Source organism: Canis lupus, chromosome 1, assembly GCF_003254725.2.
Source record: "Canis lupus dingo isolate Sandy chromosome 1, ASM325472v2, whole genome shotgun sequence".
Lineage (NCBI taxonomy): Eukaryota > Metazoa > Chordata > Mammalia > Carnivora > Canidae > Canis > Canis lupus.
In genome coordinates, this window is record NC_064243.1 from 77,785,427 (window position 1) to 77,807,833 (window position 22,407).

Sequence of the window (22,407 nt, forward strand, 5' to 3'; positions counted from 1 at the left end):
TAATATGTGTTTTTAAAAATGTATTATGAGGGGTATCCCTGGGTGACTCAGTGGTTTAGCGCCTGCCTTTGGCCCAGGGCATGATCCTGGAGTCCCAGGATTGAGTCCCACATTGGGCTCCCTGCGTGGAGCCTGCTTCTCCCTCTGCCTGTATCTCTGCCTCTCTGTCTCTCTGTGTCTCTCATGAATAAATAAATAAAATCTTTAAAAAAATAAAATGTATTATGAGGATTCCTAAATAAAAATGAAGAGATGAGAAAATCTGTGTTGTAGTAATTTAGTTTCTTTATAAGAAGGAATAGTTTGCAGGGACATTTTATTTATTTGTAAACTGTTCAGCAGTATTTACTAAACGCAGTATTTTTTGGGCACTGAGTGCATAATGCAAAGTAAGATTTACTTGCTGTCTTCATTATGTGCTTAAGATTAAAATAGGAAGAATGAAAGTAGAGGTGTGGATGAGGAAGGAAAATTGATGTCAGCCCATCACACCCATGTCATGTCCAATTCATGTCCAAGTCAGACCTGCATTGGGGAGCTACAAGAATATCTGCTGGTTCTCATAAGTAGATTTTGAATGTTATAGTGGAAACTTGTTAGATAGATAAGGGGACATTTCCATATATTTTAAATCTTGTATTCTTATATTTCAAAATGGAAGCATAAATCATACTTTGAAATAATCAAGGCAGGATTTTACTTATATGAGTAAATGATATATTATTTTTTTTAAAATCTACTATTGATGTTACATTTTAACTATTCAGTTACCCCTGTGCTTCTATTGCCTTACTGACTTCCTATAACAATTCTGTCAGCTTGTAAAAGTGTTATTGTCATCAGAAAGGGAAGGAACCTGCAAGTTCTGGTGGGCAAGTACCCAAGGTCATGGAGCCTAGTTAGAGGAAGATTTTTTTCTTTTTTAAAGATCTTATTTATTTATTCATGAGAAACAGAGAGAGAAAGAGGCAGAGACACAGGCAGAGAGAGAAGCAGGCTCTCCGCAGGAGCCCTATGTGGGACTCGATCCCGGGACTCCAGGATCACACCCTGAGTCAAAGGCAGATGCTCAACCGCTAAGCCACCCAGGCGTCCCTAGAGGAAGATTTGATACCAGTTGTCTAGGCCTCTTGATTCCTAGCTCTGGGCTTTATTCTCTTTACATTCAGCATCCCTTAAGTTTCACAATGAAGGGTAACAACCTCTATTTGAAAACTCATCTGTTGATTCTCTTTTTCTGCTGGGAAACATTAACCAGTGCTTTTCTTTAGCTCAAGATATATTTTAGTATTTGTAGGTGAATTCATCTGCAGATACCAAGACAAATTCTTTGCCAATGGAAATGACCTGTTATGGTGATTCAGTACTGACTGTCACTACACACATTGAATGTTGAGTAGCAGTAATAGAATCAGATACATAATATCCAATAAACAAAATGCCAATAAAAAGTCCTTTAGGAAACCTGGATCAGGAGACATTCAGGCTTTGGAGTGTTTTCCCAGGTTTGATGGCATTGAAAGTCACGGAGAAGCTGTAGTCCTAGACTCAAAATTGATAGTGATGGTTTCCTTGATTGCAGAAAGAGAAACTCACTGAAGGCAGTCCAAGAAGGAAAACAGGTTCTTATGAGATTTCATGGGGTCTGTCAGGAAATAGAGCTAGGTGAGGAGCCTTACAAGCCCTGTTGCTTGGAAGACATGGAAACCATGTAGGGTTAGGCAAACTTTGGGTTAGGGAACTGTTCTGGGTCCAGTCACCTGAGAGACTCAGGATGTTGCATGTCATTATGTCTGAGGCTATGGGCAGAGCTAGCAAGGGTCTATGTCTTTCGTTAAGAGTATTGTATTTATTCTGTTTATCTTGCCCCACAGCTAATGGACTTAGTAGACTCTAAATGTTTCCCCCAATTCGATTAGGGTTGATCTGGTTATTTATAATTGTTGAGAAGCATAACAACATTTTGTTTGCACTGCAGTTTATTATGCAATATTTGATTTCCTCTAAAAACAGAGGGAAATTGTAATATTCAAAATGACTGTATCAGTCAATGACAGGAACAGAAATTAGAATTCTGTATATTCTGGCCACCGGGGTTTTGGTTATGCCAATGTTTCCTAATAGAGAGGAGGGAAAAAATAATTAATTATTTAGGTATAGCTGATAAATATAGACTCTTTGCTAATAAGGGCCAGAGAAAATATGTGAGCTAAGTTTCATCCTTCTTCCTCATGGACATGTTGCTGAAAGAATGCTGCTTTGATTTGGCCTTCTCTATCCTCTCTCACCCTCTGTGTACATTTCAGGACAGGAGTTTCTATCACTTAGGATGAAAACTTTGGGAATCCTTGAGATCTTTTGAGGTCAGGTGTTATGGGGGACAGAATTGTATTTCCCCCAAATCCATATGTGGAATCACTAACTCTCAAGGTAAGTATTTTTGGAGATGGGACCTCTACAGAGGTAATTAAGGTTATGTGATATCATAAACATAGGGCCTTAACCTAATAGGACTAATGTCCTTATTAAAGATTTATTCATTTATTTATTTTGAGAGAGAGAGAAAGAGAGAGAGAATGAATGTGCCTGAGTGGGAGGAATACAGAGGAAGGAGAAGAGGGAGAGAAGCAGACTCCTTGCTGTACATGGAGCCTGACTCAGGGCTCAATCCCATGACTCTGAGATCATAACATGAGCCAAAATCAAGAGTTGGACACTTAACTGACTGAACTACTCAGGTACCCCAGGACTGATATCCTTAAAAAAAGAGAAGAGTCACTAGGGGACTCTGTGTACACACAGAGGAAAGGCCATCTACAAGCCAGGAAGAGAGCTTTCAATAGAAATCCACCCTGCCAGCACCTTGCTCTGGCAATTCCAGTCTAAAGAATTGTGAGGAGATAAATTTTTGTTGTTTAGGCCGCCCAGTCTGTGTTATTCTGCTAATGGCAGTCTGAGCAGTCTAATACAGATATTTTTATATATGAGGAAGCTGAAATGTGGAGAGATGAAGTAACATAAAGTATTAAGTGGAGAAAATTTGAATCTGAAAACAAAATTTTAAACTGAATTTTTAATTTGAAAGTAGAATTTGAAAGCAGCCCCTCCTGAATGTGTAATAATGGTCTTTCTCCTACTTGTTCTGCCTATTTAAGTCCCTCAAAGACTTAGAGTTGAAAACTCTTACTGGTGTCAAATTTACAGGTGGGTCAGAAAGTTTGGACATAATGAAATGCTGAGTGAAGGTAGAGGCAGACCCTGACCATTGCCTGGCTGTGATGAGGGAGCTAAGGCAACACCTTGAAGTCCGTGCTGCAGTCCATGAGGTGGAGTCATGGTGTTGTCATATTAAGGTACTTCCAAAGGAAGTAGAGAAATGGGGCCATTGTAATTATCAGCTGAAAATGGAATTGGGGAAGATAATGGGAAGCTAGCAAATCCACAGGCTATCTTCTCTTTGTATTCAGGCTGGGCATAACCATACCACTTGGAGCAGTCCAAGAAAGTAGACGTCATGTAGAGGGGGTTAATATTTGAGTAGAAGTGGTTTCAACATTCACCGTTAAGGAGATTTTGAAATGCTGCCAGTTAATTTAACAACAGTCTGCCTTAAAAAATAATCACATGGGTTTACTTAGCCTTCATTTGTATTTGCTAAGCAAAGCTTATCAGGACATTTCCTCTTAATTTTTTATCTTCCTTGTACAATGTTCAATGTTGAATTTCATTGTATTTTCTTTTTATCCTTGAATGATGGAAACCTCTGATTTTTTCCCTTTTCCTCTTTAGAGAAAAGAGGAACATTTAGAATTTGCCCTGGAGATACAATGTCTTCCAAATATTAGCTCAGGGAATAGAAAGGCTCTGAGTTGCCATGTGCTGTTGTTTGCTGGAATAAATAATCATATAAAGGCCTTGCTCTTTTCGCTCTTTTCTCTTTCAGCAGAGTTCAAACCAGGGTTATTTGCAGGTATCTTCTTGAATCCAGTTGAAAGACTCTGAGTATCTTGGCTTTTCAATCTTGCTTTCTTCTTTTTCTTTTCCATCACCACATTCCTTTTTATTTCTTTCTAGGTTCTTGACCTTATTTCTTTATTTCTTTCAAATAATAGGAGCTCTATTGTGTGTGTGTGTGTGTGTGTGTGTGTGTGTGTGTGTGTGTGTGTTGTCAACCAAGAAGAAGAGGCTGTAAAGCAACTACAACCTTTATTTGGGGTCTTAGGGATTGCAATCCAGAAGACATAGTGTGGACTGAAATTAGAAATTGAAATTGTGCCCCAGATTACAAGCAGGAAGTTCAGATTTATAAAGGCAAAAACCACAGGGTTACATAACTTGTTCTGAAGGAATTATGATTGGTGCTGACAAAGTTAAATTGACTAATATAAGATTGTCTATTTAGCTAACAGGTGTTACATTATCTCTATTTCAGCACAGAATAGAATGATATCTTCCAGAAGGTGTGGCTGGGTGCAATGGACAAAAGTCAAAGTCTGTGATACTCCAGAAATTGAAACAGAATATGTGCACAGGACTTTCTTCCTCAATATCCTTCAGAGCCTGTTTTGATTGACTCCCTTAGCATTTCTTACTTTACTTTTAAATATTTTTCCACAGTATTTATGTGTATGTATGTAGATGTGTGTATCTGTGTCTGTGTGCATGCGTGTGGGGAGTGGGTATGTGGTGTTTCTTTTCTTTAAAAGTGACACCGATTGTACCATTGTTAAATTCCCAAGGCTCTGCCATCCGTAATTATAATTGCTAAGTATTGATAGACTAAAAGTCAAATGAATGAATGAACTACTAGATGCATATCGAGTACAAATAAAGATCTTAAATATCAATTCCCCACATCTATTGCTGTTTGGAAAGTAAAGTGTATAAAATGCATTTAGATGCCTCGAGGAATAAGGGTTATGACACTCTGGGCTGTTCTCTCCAGTGTTCACTAACACACCTGCTTTTAAAAACAGTTTTTTTTTTTTTTTTCTGTTTTGAAAGAGTAAACACCTTGCAAGCTGAAAGTCATCAAAATTCTGCCTTTCCCTATTCATCACACATTACATTTGCCAAACACAGATTAAGGCAGATTATTAACCTACTCAATTACAATGGAACTCCTATGGAAATGTCTATTACAACCACATTAATATCTCATTAGTTCATCATGTTAATGTTATTATAGTGGTTACCAAAGGAATTGGTACTGATTGGTACCTAATTTTGAAGGGTTGTTGCCCCGAGCATCATTTAAGAGGGAGGCTCAAGAGTAGAGGTAGAAATTTGCTTTCTGTCTTCTTCCCTAAGAAAAGAAAAGAAAAGGAAAAAGAACAAATGAATATTCCTGGCAAAACATGCTGCAGAGGCTGCGTTAGACTCAAGATATAAATCTATTTTGACAGGTGTAGTCATTATTCTTATCATCTAGGATAGCATTATTCTTTTGTTTTAATGGCAGAGATAGCAGGATGACAAAATTTGCCTTCATGTGAATGCATCAAAATGTAATAACAATTAGCTATAAAATTAAATTATTACTAATGATGATAATAGCATGTTTGTGTCTTTACAATGAATGTGTAGTTCTACTTATTTACATCTTTTCCCAGAGGAGTTCAAGTAGATTTACAGAAGTTAAACCACTCCCACTTCTCCATTCATTTGCATATATTAAAAGAAAGCATAGAAGCTAATTGTACCATTTTATAAGGAAAATTACGTCTCTGCAGTTTCATGTCTTTGATTTAGTTGGAAATTCTCCATATTTGGAAGGTAAGTGGCACCAAGACTGCAGTCTAGACTCCATGACTTTGGGAGAGTATTAATCACTGTATACCAGGGTTTCTGGTTCTGGTGGAGAACAAATGGCAGTGAGAGTATCCTACACAGCAAACCAGAGCTGGCAGATATAAAGAAGAAAAATTCTGTTGCTGATGCTCTCTTATTTTCTATAATTTTCCCACCTGTTTCTCTACTTTTTTGCTAAGACTCCAGGGCTCTCATGGTCTTTTCAGTGAAATTTTATGGTGGTCTGTCATAGCAGTTAACCTTTTGCTTTGTTTCTATTTTCTTAGTAAAAACAACAACAACAACAAATTGTTGAAGGTTTGCAGAGAAAGGAGAAATTATGAGATGGACCTCCTGAAGAGTGGGTGCATTAATTGTGTCAGAAAATGTTGAATAAGGCTCAACTGGCAGTGTCGAAGCCCCACTTGTACAGATTTGTACACACATTGAGTGGTGAGCCATTAGAGTTGTTGTGGGGCTTTCTCCTGCCATGTTCAGTTTGCTTAGATACCGGCATCTGGTCAGATTGGGATCTTGCTGAGTGTGTAAGACAGAGGAGAGAGATACAGAGACATAGCAGGCATATGCGAGGGAAACATTATAAATAACAGATTGTGGAAACCGGAGTGAGGAGGCAAATAAGAGTGTGTAGCAGACACTGAAGTGTAGGGGCACTCAATGAGGGGGGGGGCCCAATATGGTTGAAGAATTATTGGATCAGGATCATTGGAGGAATGAGCAAGAACAATAGGAGATGGTGATATAAAAGAGATTCTTGAAATTGAGATTTTTGGAGGCAGTATGGTTGGTAATGACAAGGTCTAGGACATCAATATGGGAGGTAGTGAAAGATAGATAACTGCCACAAAGGCAGGTTAACTTGGTAATCTAATCTGTTAACACATGTTTCCATGTCACTAGGGGAATTTTAGAGATTGGAAGAAAGCAATTGTTTGGAAATAGAGATAAGAAGTAAAGGCAGGAGAGGGGTGGAACCTGGCCTATCTTTAAGCCTCTTTGAATATTGGGTATCAGAATAAGAACAGCCACTGCTTGAAAAGGCTACTCTTTAAGTGGTGCCTGAAAACTTCAACTGCAGCAAGAAGATGAAGGCAGCTTCCAGAAAGGAGGTTACCAGCATAGGGTACTTTGCGTTCCAGAGGGCACGGTGCAAGGTGCTAAGGAGTCATGGAGGGGTCAGAGATTGAGTCAGAATAGAGGAGGTTCAAGTGTACATGGGGACTGAATCTGAGTGGTAAGAGATGAATTGGGAATAGAGAGAGTGTGAAAAAAATATTGTGAGCCCCTGATATTTTGGAGTTTGTAGGCATAGCACAATCTAGCATAAATTAATCAATGCAGTCCTTTAAAGAAAAGGGCACATTCTTCTGTTTCCCTTTCTCTTCTGTGCTACTTGGAATATGGATAAGAGAGTTGACACTCTTAATTAGTTTGGACTGTGAGGTATATGCTAAAGATTGCTGGGCTGTAAGAAAAAGAAACCCAAGTCCTTGATGACTTTTAAGCTGCTACACCTACCATGGGCTGACTACCTCTGGACTTCCTTTTTGGAATAAAGAGACTTGTATCAAATTTAACACAGAAGAGAAAATGATAAAATCCTTCCTTAATTAAAATTGTGGCCAAAGGGGAAGAGAGAGCCAAAATGGGAAAAAAAGATTGTAAAGAGAGTGGAGCACCCCCTTGCTATAAATGCATGTTTTTCTTTAAATTCTATTTCAAGACATTTAAGAAAAACCTGTAAATGAGATCGTTGAGTAATCCTGGCAACCATGAGGTATGCTGGAAAATCAGATATGGGAGAATGCCATTTTGCCATTCTAGTTTTCAAAATGAGGAAGAGAGATCTACAAACTATTGAATCATGAGCTTTGTTTTATTTCCTGAAGTTCCAAGAAGAGGAAGTGGTTGGGTCATCATTATAGTAACCTCATTTCCTTCTTTGACAGATATATTGGACTATGGTGCCAGGGGAAATGTGGCAAAGTGTACTTTTGAACTAAAGCAAGGCATTTGAAGGGGCTTTCAGAATGTCTTCATAGATCAATTAGAGGAATATTGGTTGCATAGAAGATGGAAAGAGTGTATGAGGGTAGTTCCTATGGGATAACCTGCAAGTTGTTTCTATTTTTGCTCCCCACCTTGGTGCCAGCTTCATCATAAGGGTTGGCTCCCCCTTGTGGTTAAAAGATGACTTCATTAATACTTGCCAGAACAGGGAGAGCGTTCCTTCAGAATCCTTCCTCTGAGTCAGGAAGCTTCTTTACTGGATTGTGACAACAGACCTTTCTCATGTTTTATTGACTCCAGTTGAATCAGGAGTCCATCCCTGAACCAATTATTCTCTCCACGGAAAAAGATACTCTACTTGGCTTAGGGCTGATTGGCTTAGGGGTGGAGTTGGCTTCCTTCAAGCACAATGGCTTCATGGGGCAGGAAGGGAATTGGTTATGTATCTATATTTATGTCTATATCTGTATCTATACCTATGTCTATATCATCTATATCTATATCTATATCTATCTATATCTCTGTATTTAGAGAGCTGAGTAGTCAACAAAAAATGAGAGAGTGGATTATTGTGTAGGCAAACATAATATTCACTATTCTTGAAAGATTTTGAAGGTAAGAATATTGAATTCTGAAAGTAAAAGTTTAAATTTTGATTAGACAGGCATTCTGGTAGCACTGTCAGGATTACCTTACCAACAGAATACACTCCAATTAACCAAACAAGTGAACCCGAGGAGCAGAAATTGTTTATCATTACCCATCTTACAGCAGATATATGTTGGCCATAAACCATGATTTTGGTTTAATTATAGTCAAGGTTAACACTTCTACCTGATTATAACTGACCAATATGTTTACATTCTTTAAAATATTAGAGGAGGCTTATACTCTCTGGATAAGAATGACAACCAATTTTTTTTTTTAATCGCAGGATGGCATGTATTAAAAATTGCAACAAATTGCTCAGGTGTAAATTAAAAAGCAAGTGGCTATCCTCCTTTTTTGGTGCTGCTTAAATAGTTATTTGTAATACTTAAACTTTAGTGTAATTTTTAAGATGATATTACAAAAAAAATCTCTCAAAGGATACTTAACATGTCTTGGATCATTTTATTGAGATCGTAGAGACATATCTTATTAAAAATGCTTAGAATTGTCCAGTATTTTCTGCTGTTTTTAACCAGTTTCTTTGTTATGTGAGGCAAAATATATTAATGGTCACTGGCAGAAAGTTCGTCTTGAAAATAGCTTATTCCATATGCTTACTTTATATTTAATTGAGTAATCAATGTGTTGAAAAAGAGACCACAGAATTTTGGTAGATATTTTGTAAAACAATAGGTCTGTAGTTTTAGAAAGTTAAGAGAAGCCTTTTTGTAGATAAATCATCCTTTAATGTTTGTTCTAAAAGATATAAATCTAAGGACGTAAAAAGATAATTTTGTAATAGGAGATCCTATGATTCAAAATATAATTTAATGATTTCTCTTAGCAGAAGATTGTCCCTGGAGGCCATCTTTACCTGAAAATAGTTAAATATTCTATAATACCTTGTTACTCAAACTCTGGTCCATGGACCACCAAGATCATTATCATGGGGAGCTTATTAGAGCTACACAATCTCATCTCCATCCTTGACCTGGTGAATCTGAATCTGCCTTTTAACAAGGTCCCCAGGGATTCACGGGTTCATTAAATTTTGATTGTTGATTACTCAATCTCAGGGAGATTTCCGAAGTCCACAGAATACGGGGGGCAGGGGCTCATCAGCCAAAGAATTCATGTTTCTTACCAGATTCTCTTGTGAAATCTCTTCAGGTATATCACAGAATTTTCATTTTCATTTACAGTGGTGGCTACATATAATGTTTCCTACTAAAATCCATATTACTTTATCTTATTATTTTATTTTATTTTATTTTTTAATTTATTTATGATAGTCACACAGAGAGAGAGAGAGAGGCAGAGACATAGGCAGAGGGAGAAGCAGGCTCCATGCACCGGCAGCCCGACGTGGGATTCGATCCCGGGTCTCCAGGATCTTGCCCTGGGCCAAAGGCAGGCGCCAAACCTCTGCGCCACCCAGGGATCCCCTCATTATTATTTTAAATGAGCTGTCTCTAGAAGAAAGTCTTTGAAGTTTGGATCTGCTGCTTCCCAAACATCTGAACTTAAGCAGATTACTTCAACAGTCGAATCCTAAATTTTTCATCTCTAGAAACTTGAGATTCTAGAATAAATCTTCAAGAAAGACAGCATCTCTAGATGCTAGTGATCTTATACTATTGTGAGGATGAACTGAGTTAAGGTGGCTAAAACACTGTAGCCCTAGGCCCAGTAGAGGTAAGGAACTTACTGAGTATTAGTTCCCTTCTTCCTTGCTGGAACACGCAGTCCAGTGAAACCTTAGAGTTATCTATTGTAAATGATGGAAAGACTACTGAGTCTTCCTCTGTGTAGCAAAACTGTAATGTGGTTCCTATAAAACATTAGATTTTAAACAGTTCTACTTGCAGAGTAAGTGATTTGCAAAATGATATTTAAATAATTAAATGGAATTGAACTGTTTAGTGTGGCCCATCTGGATGCCAAATTGCACTTGCCAAAATGATAATTTGGATTTTAACATAATTGATACTTTACTCTTCTTCCTGAGTCTGATTTATCAACAAGCTTTGCTGTTTTTCTGCTACTTAGCTTTTACTTAGTGACTGCTTCTGGGGTCTGCTAACAAGTTTTCATCTTGCTAAGTTTCCTTGTCTTCCCTGAAATGCTTGTCTAATGAAGAGTCAGAGTGGTCCATTCCCTGGTGTTCAGAAGTGTGGCTGGATGGGTTCTGATGAATTGTTGAGGCTGAGAAGCTGCTCCTGAGGCAGCTTGGCCCAAGAGCTGTAAAATCCTTGGACCACCAGTAGTTCTTTACAGTTAAACTCTTACTCTGTTGTGAACTCCCTGACCACATCATCCCAGGATAAGTGAATTGTGAAATGATTGCCAGACTGCATGGCAGTAGTCAAGGTGCAGAGAGACTTAGGGTCAATGCACAGGCAAATCCATGTGACAGATGATGTGGCGGTGGCCACTCATGGACACTCCTTATATGGGCTGCAGGTCTCCACAATTCCTTCCTACCCAGAGAACTTCATGATGTAGCTTCTTCAGTATGTTATCATTTTATTTAAAAATGTTTTTAAAAATTAAACCAAATGGGGCACCTGGGTGGCTCAGGAGGTTAAGCATCTATCTTTGGCTCAGGTTATGATCTCAGGGTTCTGGGATTGAGTCCCAAGTTGGGCTCCCTGCTCATTGGGGGTCTGCCTCTCCCTTTCCTTCTACCCCTCCTCACTGCTTGTGCACCCATGGTCTCTCTCTCTCTCTCAAATAAATAAAATCTTCTAAAAGATAAATAAAATTAAAACAAATATAGTAAAATATAAAAGAGCATAACAAATACCCATATTCCTAGAATCACCTAGAATTAACTGTTAATATCCCATTTAACCATCGTTTCCTGTCCCATTTCCCTTTCCAGCCCCTCCAGAGGCAAACACCGTCAGTAGTGTAACATGGAGCATTATATGACTCTATGAAAACTCTCTCTCTCTCTCTCTCTTTCTCTCTCTGTGTATCTCCAATATGGAATATTATTTTGTGAGTGTTTTTTTAAAATGGACATAAATGGCATCAAATTATGTCAGTGTTTCAGAGCATTGCTCCTCTCTCTTTGGCATTTATGCTTCTGAGATCCAGCCGTGCTCATGGGCCTAGTCCACTCCTCAGTTTCACTTAACAGTAGTCGAGCTTTCAGTCTTAGAAATAGACTACATTTTGCTAATCTCTTTTCAGGATTTGTAGGTCGTGGCTAATATCTAGCAGCCATCTGTAGATCTGTGAGTGTACTGGCATTTCTGTTCCAACCCTAATGGTTTGCTTGTTTAACTAATGGCTGCTGTCTTCATTAGAGATTAGCACATTAATTGAAAGAGTACTTATCCCTTTTGGTAAAGTGATGAATTGTATGTTTTATTCTTTTTCCTCAAGGCTGAAAGGCAATGTATGCACCCTTTGGGGAGCTCAGAAACCCTAAATAAAGGACAGCACATTAAATAGGCCATTTGGTAAGAACAGGAGAGTCTCACTCTGCATCCTCTTCGATGTTGCTGGCTCTTGTTAGACACAGACCAATGAATAGATAACTTCTGTGTGAGGCGGGTCCAAGCTGACTCCAGCCTTCACAGCTCGTTTCTCTCTTTGGGGGCTAGAGAAGGGAGTTTCTGTGGCTTCTGCTTGTCCAAAAAATTTTTGTTTATTCTTATTAGCAAAGTCAACAGAGTAATGACACTAAGGTCTTTGAGGGCATCTTCGTGCCACCCTGAATGGAGCAGTTATTTTAATGGGAACATTATCTTCCATATAAACTATTACTTCCTAGTTGCCTCAGGTCTCTTTTTCTTCTGACACCCTTTATTAAGAATATATTCAAAATTGTCAAATAAAAAATGTAGCTGTATAAAGTTGTCCACTGAAGTGAGATATAGTACAAAGCAGTTAATGACCCTAGGTGTTGGATTAGGTTCTAACATCAGAGGGATGTAGGCAGGACAGGAGTGTGTGTCAGTGTGTGTGTGCCTGTGGGTTCAGATCAGGTTTTCCTCCCCATTGTTTTACTGTCACCCTTCAGGTTAAGTCACCTGCAAACTGTTTTGCCAAGTTCAGTAGTTAATTCTCAATCTTCATCTCACTCTCCTCTTAGAGTATTTGATACAGTTCCCTTCCTCCCTGAAGCAATTTGTTCATTTGATTTTCAGGGACAGCACTTTCCTTTCTCTTGATGATTCCCTATTTTCCAGTATCTCATGTGAGATACCTTCACCTTCCAGACCTTCTACATGTCAGTGTGTCCAAGGGTTCAGTGTTTCCATTCCTCTTCTCTCTATACAATTTGCTATGATTACATCAAGTCCATTCCTGCAAGTACCATTTATAAGGTAACCATTCTCAAATTTATATCTGTAGTCCAGATTTCCTCCTTGACTTTCCAACTCATGAATGTCTGTTTCTGTGGCAACTTCTCTTGGACAGTGAATTGCAACGGTTCCTTCAAAAGTGTAAAACTTAAATCTTGCGTTCCATACCCCAATCTTTTTTGACTCCAGTATTCCCATTTCAGTAAGTGGTACTTCTGCTTACCTAATTGCTCACTCCACAAACCTTAAAGGGCCATTCCTGGCTCTTTTTCCCACCTTTGTACATACTAAAGTTTACCAAGTAAGGGTTCTCTTGGATCTGTTTTAGTGATTATATATGTAACATTTATAATTAGAATATTATCTCTATGCAGATTAGCATAAAAATGATTTTAAAAATCATTGAAAACAGATGAATTTCTTTTATAAGTGATACTTTATTTTTCTTCTACTTGGTATGTAATAAAGGGGGCAAACATTAGTCTTGTGTATTTAAATCGTTATGGATGTTGAATTAAAATTTTCCAAATTGAGAAGGAGTTCTTGTAATTTGAACAGTTAAAAGGAGGAACGAAGACTCTGATTTTCTTGGTTCAGATGTGAGAAACTCTTTAGGTGACTTCATCTTGACCCTTGAAAGGATTTTAGTTTCCTCAAAGAAGCCACAGAAGCCAGTGTAATTTTCTAAATTCGAAAGATTACTTACATTTGGTACTAAAGGGAATTCCAGAGTAACCCATTTCCTTGCTTATCCTCATTGGCTCTAGAACCTGTGGGAGAGATGGTTGGGCTACTTTGAAGTTGAAAAAGACATCCCTTTCTGATTGAGATCCCCTGGCTTACCTAAATTACTCCCTAGGGGCAAAGGAAGAATGGTAAAATGTTAAATACCACAATTATGCAAGAAAAATATTAGTCGTGTATCAAATCAGATGCACTCTGATGGTACATATTGCAAGAGTGCTCCAGGAGACTAGGACAGTAGTTTCTTTGCATGACCGCTGGTGGGGATGGGTAAGTAGCTTTGGGATACCTCTGATTCTGGCTGAGGTTATCTCCCGTGGATGTTTTCCCTGGAGCCTCTTTCTTCTCAACAACACTGCAGTGTCTTCAGCCTTCTCCCAACAAGATCAGCCAGGGTGACATCGGAAGAGCTTGCATATCCAAATAGTGCCATATTTGTCTTCTGAACTGGCCTCCAGAGTCTAGGCCTCTACTTACTAAGGTTGGAGCCTGTGGGTAGGGCCTGGCAATGGAGGTGGAGGGCTGGTGCCTTTTTATTTTTTTAAGATTTTATTTATTTATTTGAAAGAGAGAGAGTGTGTGTGAGTACATGAGCGGAGAGAGGAGCAGAGAGAGAAAGAGGGAGACAATCTCCAGCCAACTCTGCGCTGAGTTGCAGAGTCTGATGTAGGGCTCGATTCCACAACCCTGAGATTATTACAGCTGAAACCAAGAGTTGGATGCTTAACCAACTGAGCCACCCACGGGCCCAAGGGCTGGTGCTTTTGATTGGTAGGAGAACCCATGAAAAAATGCATTATGGTCTGACAATTGATCTTTTGATTATGTGTGGAACAGGAAGAGTCTTGCTTTCATAAATTTTCGTAAGTCCAGCAACTCTCCTGTTCACACAGTAACTTAAAAATTGTTAAACAATCTACTTTGGAGCATATCCAGAGAAGCTTCTTTCTCCACCCCGGCCCACCCACTTTGAAATTTGTTTTTCTCTGGTCATTGTCTCCAGTGTTGTTACTGTTTTGTTTTGTTTTTTCCTCCCTGCCTGCAAACCACCCCCACCCCCCCACCATTTCTCTGGTTTTGCTGTGAGAGTCAGCAAAGTAGAGAGTAGAGGTGTGGAAAAGGCCTTTATGGGGTCTGACTTGGCAGTGAACACCTGATAAGAGCAGTTTAACATCCTGCACTCTGAAGATTTATGTACCACTAGGATATCTCCTGAACTTTGTTATAATTATAGTGTCTAGCGCCTTCCTAGTGACACTACAGAAAACCTCTTCTCTTATCATACACTTACAACATGCCTACGACCAACCAGGCAGTTAGTGCTTATAGGGTGAGGAACATATCCAGTCATGTTGAATGAAGAGGATTATTACATTAGGTACTAGATTCCTTCAAAAAGGAAGGCAGAAGAGAGGAGGGATTTAGTAAAGCATGAAGAAATTCGTGCTCAGGAACAAAGTGATGTCTGTGGACAGTAAAATCTACCCAGCTGCTAACAAGAGCAGACATGTCCAACTCTACAAGTTCCATGATAGGACATGGGATTCCTTCCTTTCTTATTTTACACACAAGATTTACCATGCTAAACAAATTCTTCCAAACCTTGCTTTTAAACTTATTAGTATATTTTGGAGGCTGTTTCAAAATTTTCTATATAGAGCTGCTTTGGTCTTTTCAGTGGTGCTATAATACTTTGTTATTTTGATGTACTATAATAATTTAAAACATAATCGTCTATTATTGAACATTTGAATTACTTCTAATATGCAAGTATGGCCTTTTAGGAGGAATGCTGTAAATAATTTTTTTGTGCATGCTTCTTTGTATACATTTGTAAGTGTATTTGTAGCATAATTTCTTGGAAGTGGAATTGCTTGGTCAAGGGTATGTGAATATTTTAATTTGAAAAAATATTGCTAAATCATCTTTTATTAAGAATGTGCCAGTTTACACTTTGTCTACTGTACACAAGGATGCCTGAGTGCTTTGATCTTTACCAGTAGGATAGCTAAACCATGGCATCTTGTTATAGTTTGTATTTCTCTTATTAGTGGTGATATTTAGTATCTTTTTCAAACATTTAAGTCTTTTTTAAATTTCCTTTTTCTCGAACTATCTTTTTATGTCTTTTGTCAATTTGTGTTTTATCTTTTAAGAAATAGATCAGTTAATGGTTTATCTATTTTATTTGTTTGTTCAAAGAACCAGATCTTGAATGTAGTTATTAGTAGTACCATTCTTTTTCTGATTTCCAAGAAATTGATTGCTATTTTTAGCTGCATTATTTGTTTCATGTTGATTTTTAAAAAATATTAAATGAAGCAAGACTGGTAAAAATGATGGAAAGAGCTGGTTATGGTGGAGGAATATACATATAAAAACACATTTTTATACACTTGTGTTTGTTAAAAACATTGTAAAATAAATGAATACGTAGATTAAGTTCTGTGGAAATTAATTTAAAAACCTAACAAAGTAAATGGTTTTCTTGAAAAAAATATAAATTAACAAAAAACTGTTGCTTTCTTCTTACTGTCTTTTTTTTAAGTTTCTGTGTTTAAAAAATAAGCTTTTAATTTAAAAATTTACATTTATAGAGAAGTTGCAAAGATGGTAAGAGACCTTGTATACCCTTTACTTACTAGCTCCTGTTGTTATAATCTTACATCTTTAAAAATAGTTTTTAATTGTTTATTCATGAGACACATAGAGAGAGGCAGAGACAAAGGTAGAGGGAGAAGCAGGTTCCCTGGAAGGGAAGGAAGATGTGGGAGGGAGCCTAATGTAGGACTTGATCCCAGGACCCTGGGATCAGGACCTGAGCCAAAGGCAGACAATCAACCCCTGAGCCACCCAGGCGTCCCTGTTATATAATCTTACGATCCTGTGGTATATTGGTCAAAACGAAGAAACCCATGCTGGCACATTATTACTAATTGAATGGCAGACTTTATTTGGATTTTACCAGTTTTTTCATTAATATCCTTTTCTGTTCCAGGACCCAATCCAGATGCTACAGTGTCTCCCTAGTTTCCCTAGTCTCCTCTGGTCTATGACAGCTTCTCAGTCTTGTCTTATTTCTCATGATCTTCTCAGTCATGAGAGAGTACTAGCCAGATATCCTGTAGAAACTTCCCCCATCTGGTTTTGTCTGACGTTTTCCCCATGATTAGAGATTTTGGAGAGAAGAGCAGAGGAGAAAAGCTTTTCTTGTCATATTTTATAGGGACATTGACTATTCTCCCATAACATCTACTTGGAATGTGAACAGTCATGGGTTGGTTAAGGTATCTACCGGGTGTCTCCCTATTCTGTGCTCTGGAAATGAGTCACTCAGTCTAGGTCCACGGGCCCATAAGGGAGGATAGTAGTGGGAAGTAAGATCTATTTCCCAGCATTTTGAGACCTCACACAGCCCTTCAAGTGCTTAAGCAAAACTCCTCGCAGTTTTAGCTGCTCTTCTCAGATTGGGGCAGCTCACTTTCCAGTGTATACTTGTTGGCTGTTTTGGAGTTCTCCTGTTCTCAGGTCTTTAGATGCTGTTTTGCTTAGAGAGATTTTGTGGCTGTTGGTCATGTGTCATTTATATTTTGGTATTCATGATTTGTTGTAATTGTTGTCCTCAAATACTTGGTGTGTTTTCATGTGAAGCTTCTGAGAGATCCAGGCCCCATGCTGCTGCTTCCCTGTGCTTCAGTCTTCTGAGGTCCTTTACTTAGGGTTTTGGATGATGCTGTGTTACTTTGTGTAGATAGCCTATCTTTATGGATTATTAACCTTTACATGAGAAACATTTTAATGTTGTGAATCCATTTTTTTAAAATATTGAGATCATAACCTCTTCCTTTTCCTACCTCGCTCCCTCCCTTCCTCTCCCTCCTTTTCTTTTTCTTTTCTTCCTTCTGCCACCTGTCTCTATCTTTTTTATTTTCCAGCTTTGTTTTTGTCAGCTTAGAATCACCGTGTTTTAGAGGTAGGTCTTGAATAATGCTTGCAATTGGGTTTTGTCTTGTTATGAGTAACTGAGTATATTTTGAGTTTATGTGATTATTCTGTGTATAATTATTAATGATAATTCTTTTGGACTTACTCTGGCATCATATTATATGTTATGAAATATTATAGTTTTCTTTATTGCTTTGCTTCTCATTTACATTCTGGTCTGTTTGCTCTTTGCTTGGTGTATGAAGTTTTATATATTTCTGTATATCATGATTACCCTTAGAGTTTATAGTCTTATGTAATATTTTTGGTTCTCACTAGTGTGAGCAGTGACAAATAACTTTTCCTGAGATTTTTGTCTAGACCTTTCTTCTTCTTGCCTCCTCTGGTTTTTGCTGATTGTATTATCTTTTCTCAGGAAGTATTTAAACTTTTTAATATGCTTATAATTCTGTTACTGGATTCATCAGAATTAAATGATGTATTTTAATTTCTGCCAATGTAATTGCACTCCATTCTCACTTTTTCTAACCATTATCTCTAAACTTTAGTTAGTAAATGGAATCAGAAGAAATTGATATATTTTATAGGTTAAAATGACTGAATATTGGCTGTTTCATGGTTGATATTATTGAATGACTACTCAAAGAACTATTTCTCTTTTTTTGTTTGACCAAAAAGACAGATTTTATTTTTTAAATATTATTTATTTTTATTTATTATTGAAATATAGTTGACATACAATGTTATATTGGTTTCGGATGTACAGCATAGTGATCTGAGAATTCCATATATGATTCAGTACTTGCCACAGTAAGTGTAGTTACCATCTGTCACCATACAATATAATCATAATATTATTGACTACTCCCTGTGCTATAGTTTTAACCTCTGTGATTTATTTATTTTATGACTGGAAGTTTGTACTCCTTTATCTATTTCATTCATTTCCCTGCCCACCTCCCCTCTGGTAACAATGATGTTATTTTCTGTATTTAAGAGTCTGTTTATTTAGATTCTATATATGAGTGAAATCATAGAGTGTTTGTCTTTGTCTGACTTATTTCATTTAACATAATGCACACTAGGTCCATCCATGTTTTTACAAATGACAAGATTTCATTATATTATACCATTGTGTATATGTATGTATGTGTGTATATATGTATATGTATGTATACGTATATATGTGTGTGTGTATATGTATGTATGTGTGTATGTATATATGTGTGTGCCTTGTTGTTTTTAGGTAATTTCACACACACCATATTTTTTATATTCATTCATCTATTGATGGATACTTGAGTTGCTTCCATATCTTGGCTGTTGTAAATAATTCTGCAATAAACAGGGGTGCATATATATTTTCAAATAAGTATTTTTGTTTTACTCTGTACTGTAAATATCAGGAATGTGATTGCCGGATCATAGGGTTATGCTATTTTCAAGTTTTTGAGGAAACCCCATACTGTTTTCCACAGTGGCTGCACCAATTTGTATTCCCACCAACACTGCAAGGGGGTTCTTTTCTCCACATCCTTACCAACAAGTGTTATTTAAAAAAAAAACAAAAAAACAAAACTATTTCTTTAGCTTTAAATTTAATTCCTTACCTGAAATATGTCTTGATGTTTATCTCTGATTCATTACTTCATAGGATGTGGTATAAACTTTTAGTCTGTAGTTTTAAATCTGCTTTTATTTAGGATAGCTATCTTGAATCATATTTTGATTTTTTTTTTCTTTTCTTAAACTGATTCTCTTTTTTCAGGATCAAGAATGATTTGAACTTAGGATCTTTTTGTTTGTTTTATACCTGAATCTTCTATTTCCTTTTTAATCCTGCAAACTTCTTTGTTCATACTAATTTTATTTTATTCTTCTTTTCTCAGTCTTATGTTTTCTGCAGTTTCTGTTTTCCTTTTTGGTGTTTCCATACTAGCCTTAATTTCTGTGATTGTTTCATTTTCCTCTTTCAGTTATTCCCTAAGCACTGGATGCTTCCAATTTAATTTTGTTTAAATTTCACCTTTTTTTCCTCTCTTGAATATTTGTATCTTTTCATTGTGCTCTTGTTTTAAAATGACATTTATTTAATTCTCTTAGATCCTAGTTATGTGTTTGCTATTTCCATCTGCATCACTGTAGTATTTTTTTTATGATGTACTTTTTTTGGACATTGCTTTTTTTCTGCTTCTTTTCTTTTGGCTTTTACTGTAATATCTCTGACTAATCTTTTTGCTGCTACTTTATATTATCCCAGTGTTTAAATGAAGAACCAGATATTTAAATGTATTTTATGCTGAGTGTTCTGGAGTAACAGAGGCCTTGCTGGTGTACACTGAGGTTCCTTATGATTTAAGATTTTGAGTGTTAGCTAGTCGACTCTTCTATCTCTGAGAATGACAGTTTAACATCTCCTCAAACTTCAGAATCTCTTCTCTCCTTAATCAGCAACATACTAATTGAGGAATTATGGCAAGTCTATGTGTTTCTTTTTCTATCCTGGCCTCTCTTGTTATTCCTGGAGGCTAGAAGGGGTCCAAGGAAACTCCTACCATCACTGTGTGCTTTATCTTGTAGTTTCTACCCTTAAGGGCACCACGTGCTTTGGATCTGTGACATCTAGATGCAGTTGTTAGCATTGTTCTGTGCAATCTTGTCTGATATTCACAAAATTTGGGAACTCTTTCTTGTATATTTTGGTTCTCAATTATAGATATATCCAGATTTCATCCAAGTTGAGGTTTGCCTTTCTGCCTGTCAAATGCCTTGTTGTTTTTAGGTAATTTCAAAGAGGGATATAGGGTGGAGACATCTTAATTTTGCCATTTTAAAATTGTTAGTCCCTGCATCATTCATTTTTGAAATTTGTTATGTGAATTTAAAATGGAAGTGAAAGGAAATTCAGAATCATTCTCCTAAACTACTTCAGACAGAGGTAACCATTCAGAATTAGAGATACTCAATAAGGTAGGTCATATAATTTTTAACCTAAATATGACCTGTTGGCAAATTCTTGGATAGCCTAGCCTAGCACACTTGAATTAATGAAGGGTGTAAGGAAATATTAGTTTTTTTTTTTCCTTTCAGAATTAGCTCATTTGGTGGGTAAGTCATGTAGATTAGTTACATTTATAATCAAGTTAAATTTAAAAGTTTTCCAAGAGATTTTAATTTTTAAAAACTGTATCATACTATGATACCTAAGAGACTGCTGGTTATGGTGCTGGTACTTTTAAAATTTGTTCCAGAACAGCTTTTTAAAGAGAAGCTACACTAGAGTTGTGAGACGTATTTAAGAATGTCCAGCTTAAAAAAAAAAAAAAAAAAAAAAAAAAAAAAAAGAATGTCCAACTTAGATCTCATATTTTATAGATGAAGGAATTGAAGCTTGGAGAGCTTCACATCTCATTCATATTAGCAATCAGAGTTTTAGATGAGCAGTGTTCCTAAATTCAGTTGCATGTAATGGCTTTATGTTTTTGCTATACTGCATGTTATTTTAAATATTTTTACACAATATCTTTCTTTAATTTTAGTCAATCTGTTTTATCAAAATAAGCTCACTTAAAGAAGACATTTTATGTAAATATTGGTACAGATTCCAAGTATTTGGTAACTATTAACTTCCAACCCCATGCTGTTTCCTTTGTATCCAGCTCTCTGAGATTTTATTCTCTGATTTAGAGTCTGACTATTCTAGCCTTTGGTCACCTTGACTTCTTAGTTCTTTTGTATCCAGAGATGAGGTTTTTGTGGGCAGAAATGCTTTAAAGCCTCTCTGTGAAACTGGATTATCTTTAATTTTTTTCTTTGTCTAATAAATCATCCCTTTTCTACTTTTCTATTGAGATACTTTTCTCTCTTCAATGGCATTCAGTCCTTTCTCTGTGGAGCTAGAAGACATGTTGGAATTCAATTCCCTTCATTTTACTTATAGGCAAACTTGTCAGAAAGTTGACTTGGCAACAGAGTGTCTTGCAGCCTTGGACTAAGACCTGGGTTCAGATTTCATCTTCTTACTAGTCTGTGACCTTCAATAATTTATTAAGCCTCTTAGTTGACCTGTTAAATGAGGATAATAATACTTGCTGTAGAGGAGTTGGTGAAGATTGAAGAATATAATGAATATGAAAGTGCTAAGCATGATGCTTGGTAAATAATAATTAGTCAACATGGTGCTATTATGACTCATTACTATTATTATTATTAGTGGTAGTATTTGTATTTATGGTGGTACTACTACTCTCAGAATTAATGTGAATCATTTAACCACATGACGTAAGCAATCCCTTAGTTTGAAATACCATTTTAAGAGGTTTATGCTCTCTATTTGACAATGGGTTCTCTAGTTAAAAGTACCAAAAGTGACCAAAAAGAACTACCTGTTTACTCAACTTGAAGCATACCAAAGTCAGTATTGCATAATGTGCATCTGTTAAATGGTGTGGTTCAAAATGTCTATAGTATATCCTCATCACTCTATGCAACGATTTAGAAATTGTCATAGACTCCAGAAAGGTAGTCAGATATATAATAGTTAAGATATAGGCTCTGGGGCTGGACTGCATGATTTGCAAACCTGACTTAACTAGCTGTGCTACTATAGGCAAATTACTGGGATCCCTCTATGTCTCAGTTTCCCCATCTCCAAGTTGGGGTTAATAACACTTGCTTCATTAGATCTGAGAGAGTAAGCGAGTTGCCAAATAAAAAGCATGTAGTTTAGGTTCTGGCTCTGTTTTCACCTCTTTCTCTGGTCTTGGAGGCAGTGGTTTGCCCTGTGTCCTCCCCTCTCTTATGGATCCAAGAAGAGTTACTGAATTTTCTTCCTTTTCAGATTTTTATTTTCTGTTAGAGTGAAGTGGCAAGCCCAACACCTTACATGTGGGACTTGAAACTTAAGTACTATTTAATATTCAAACAA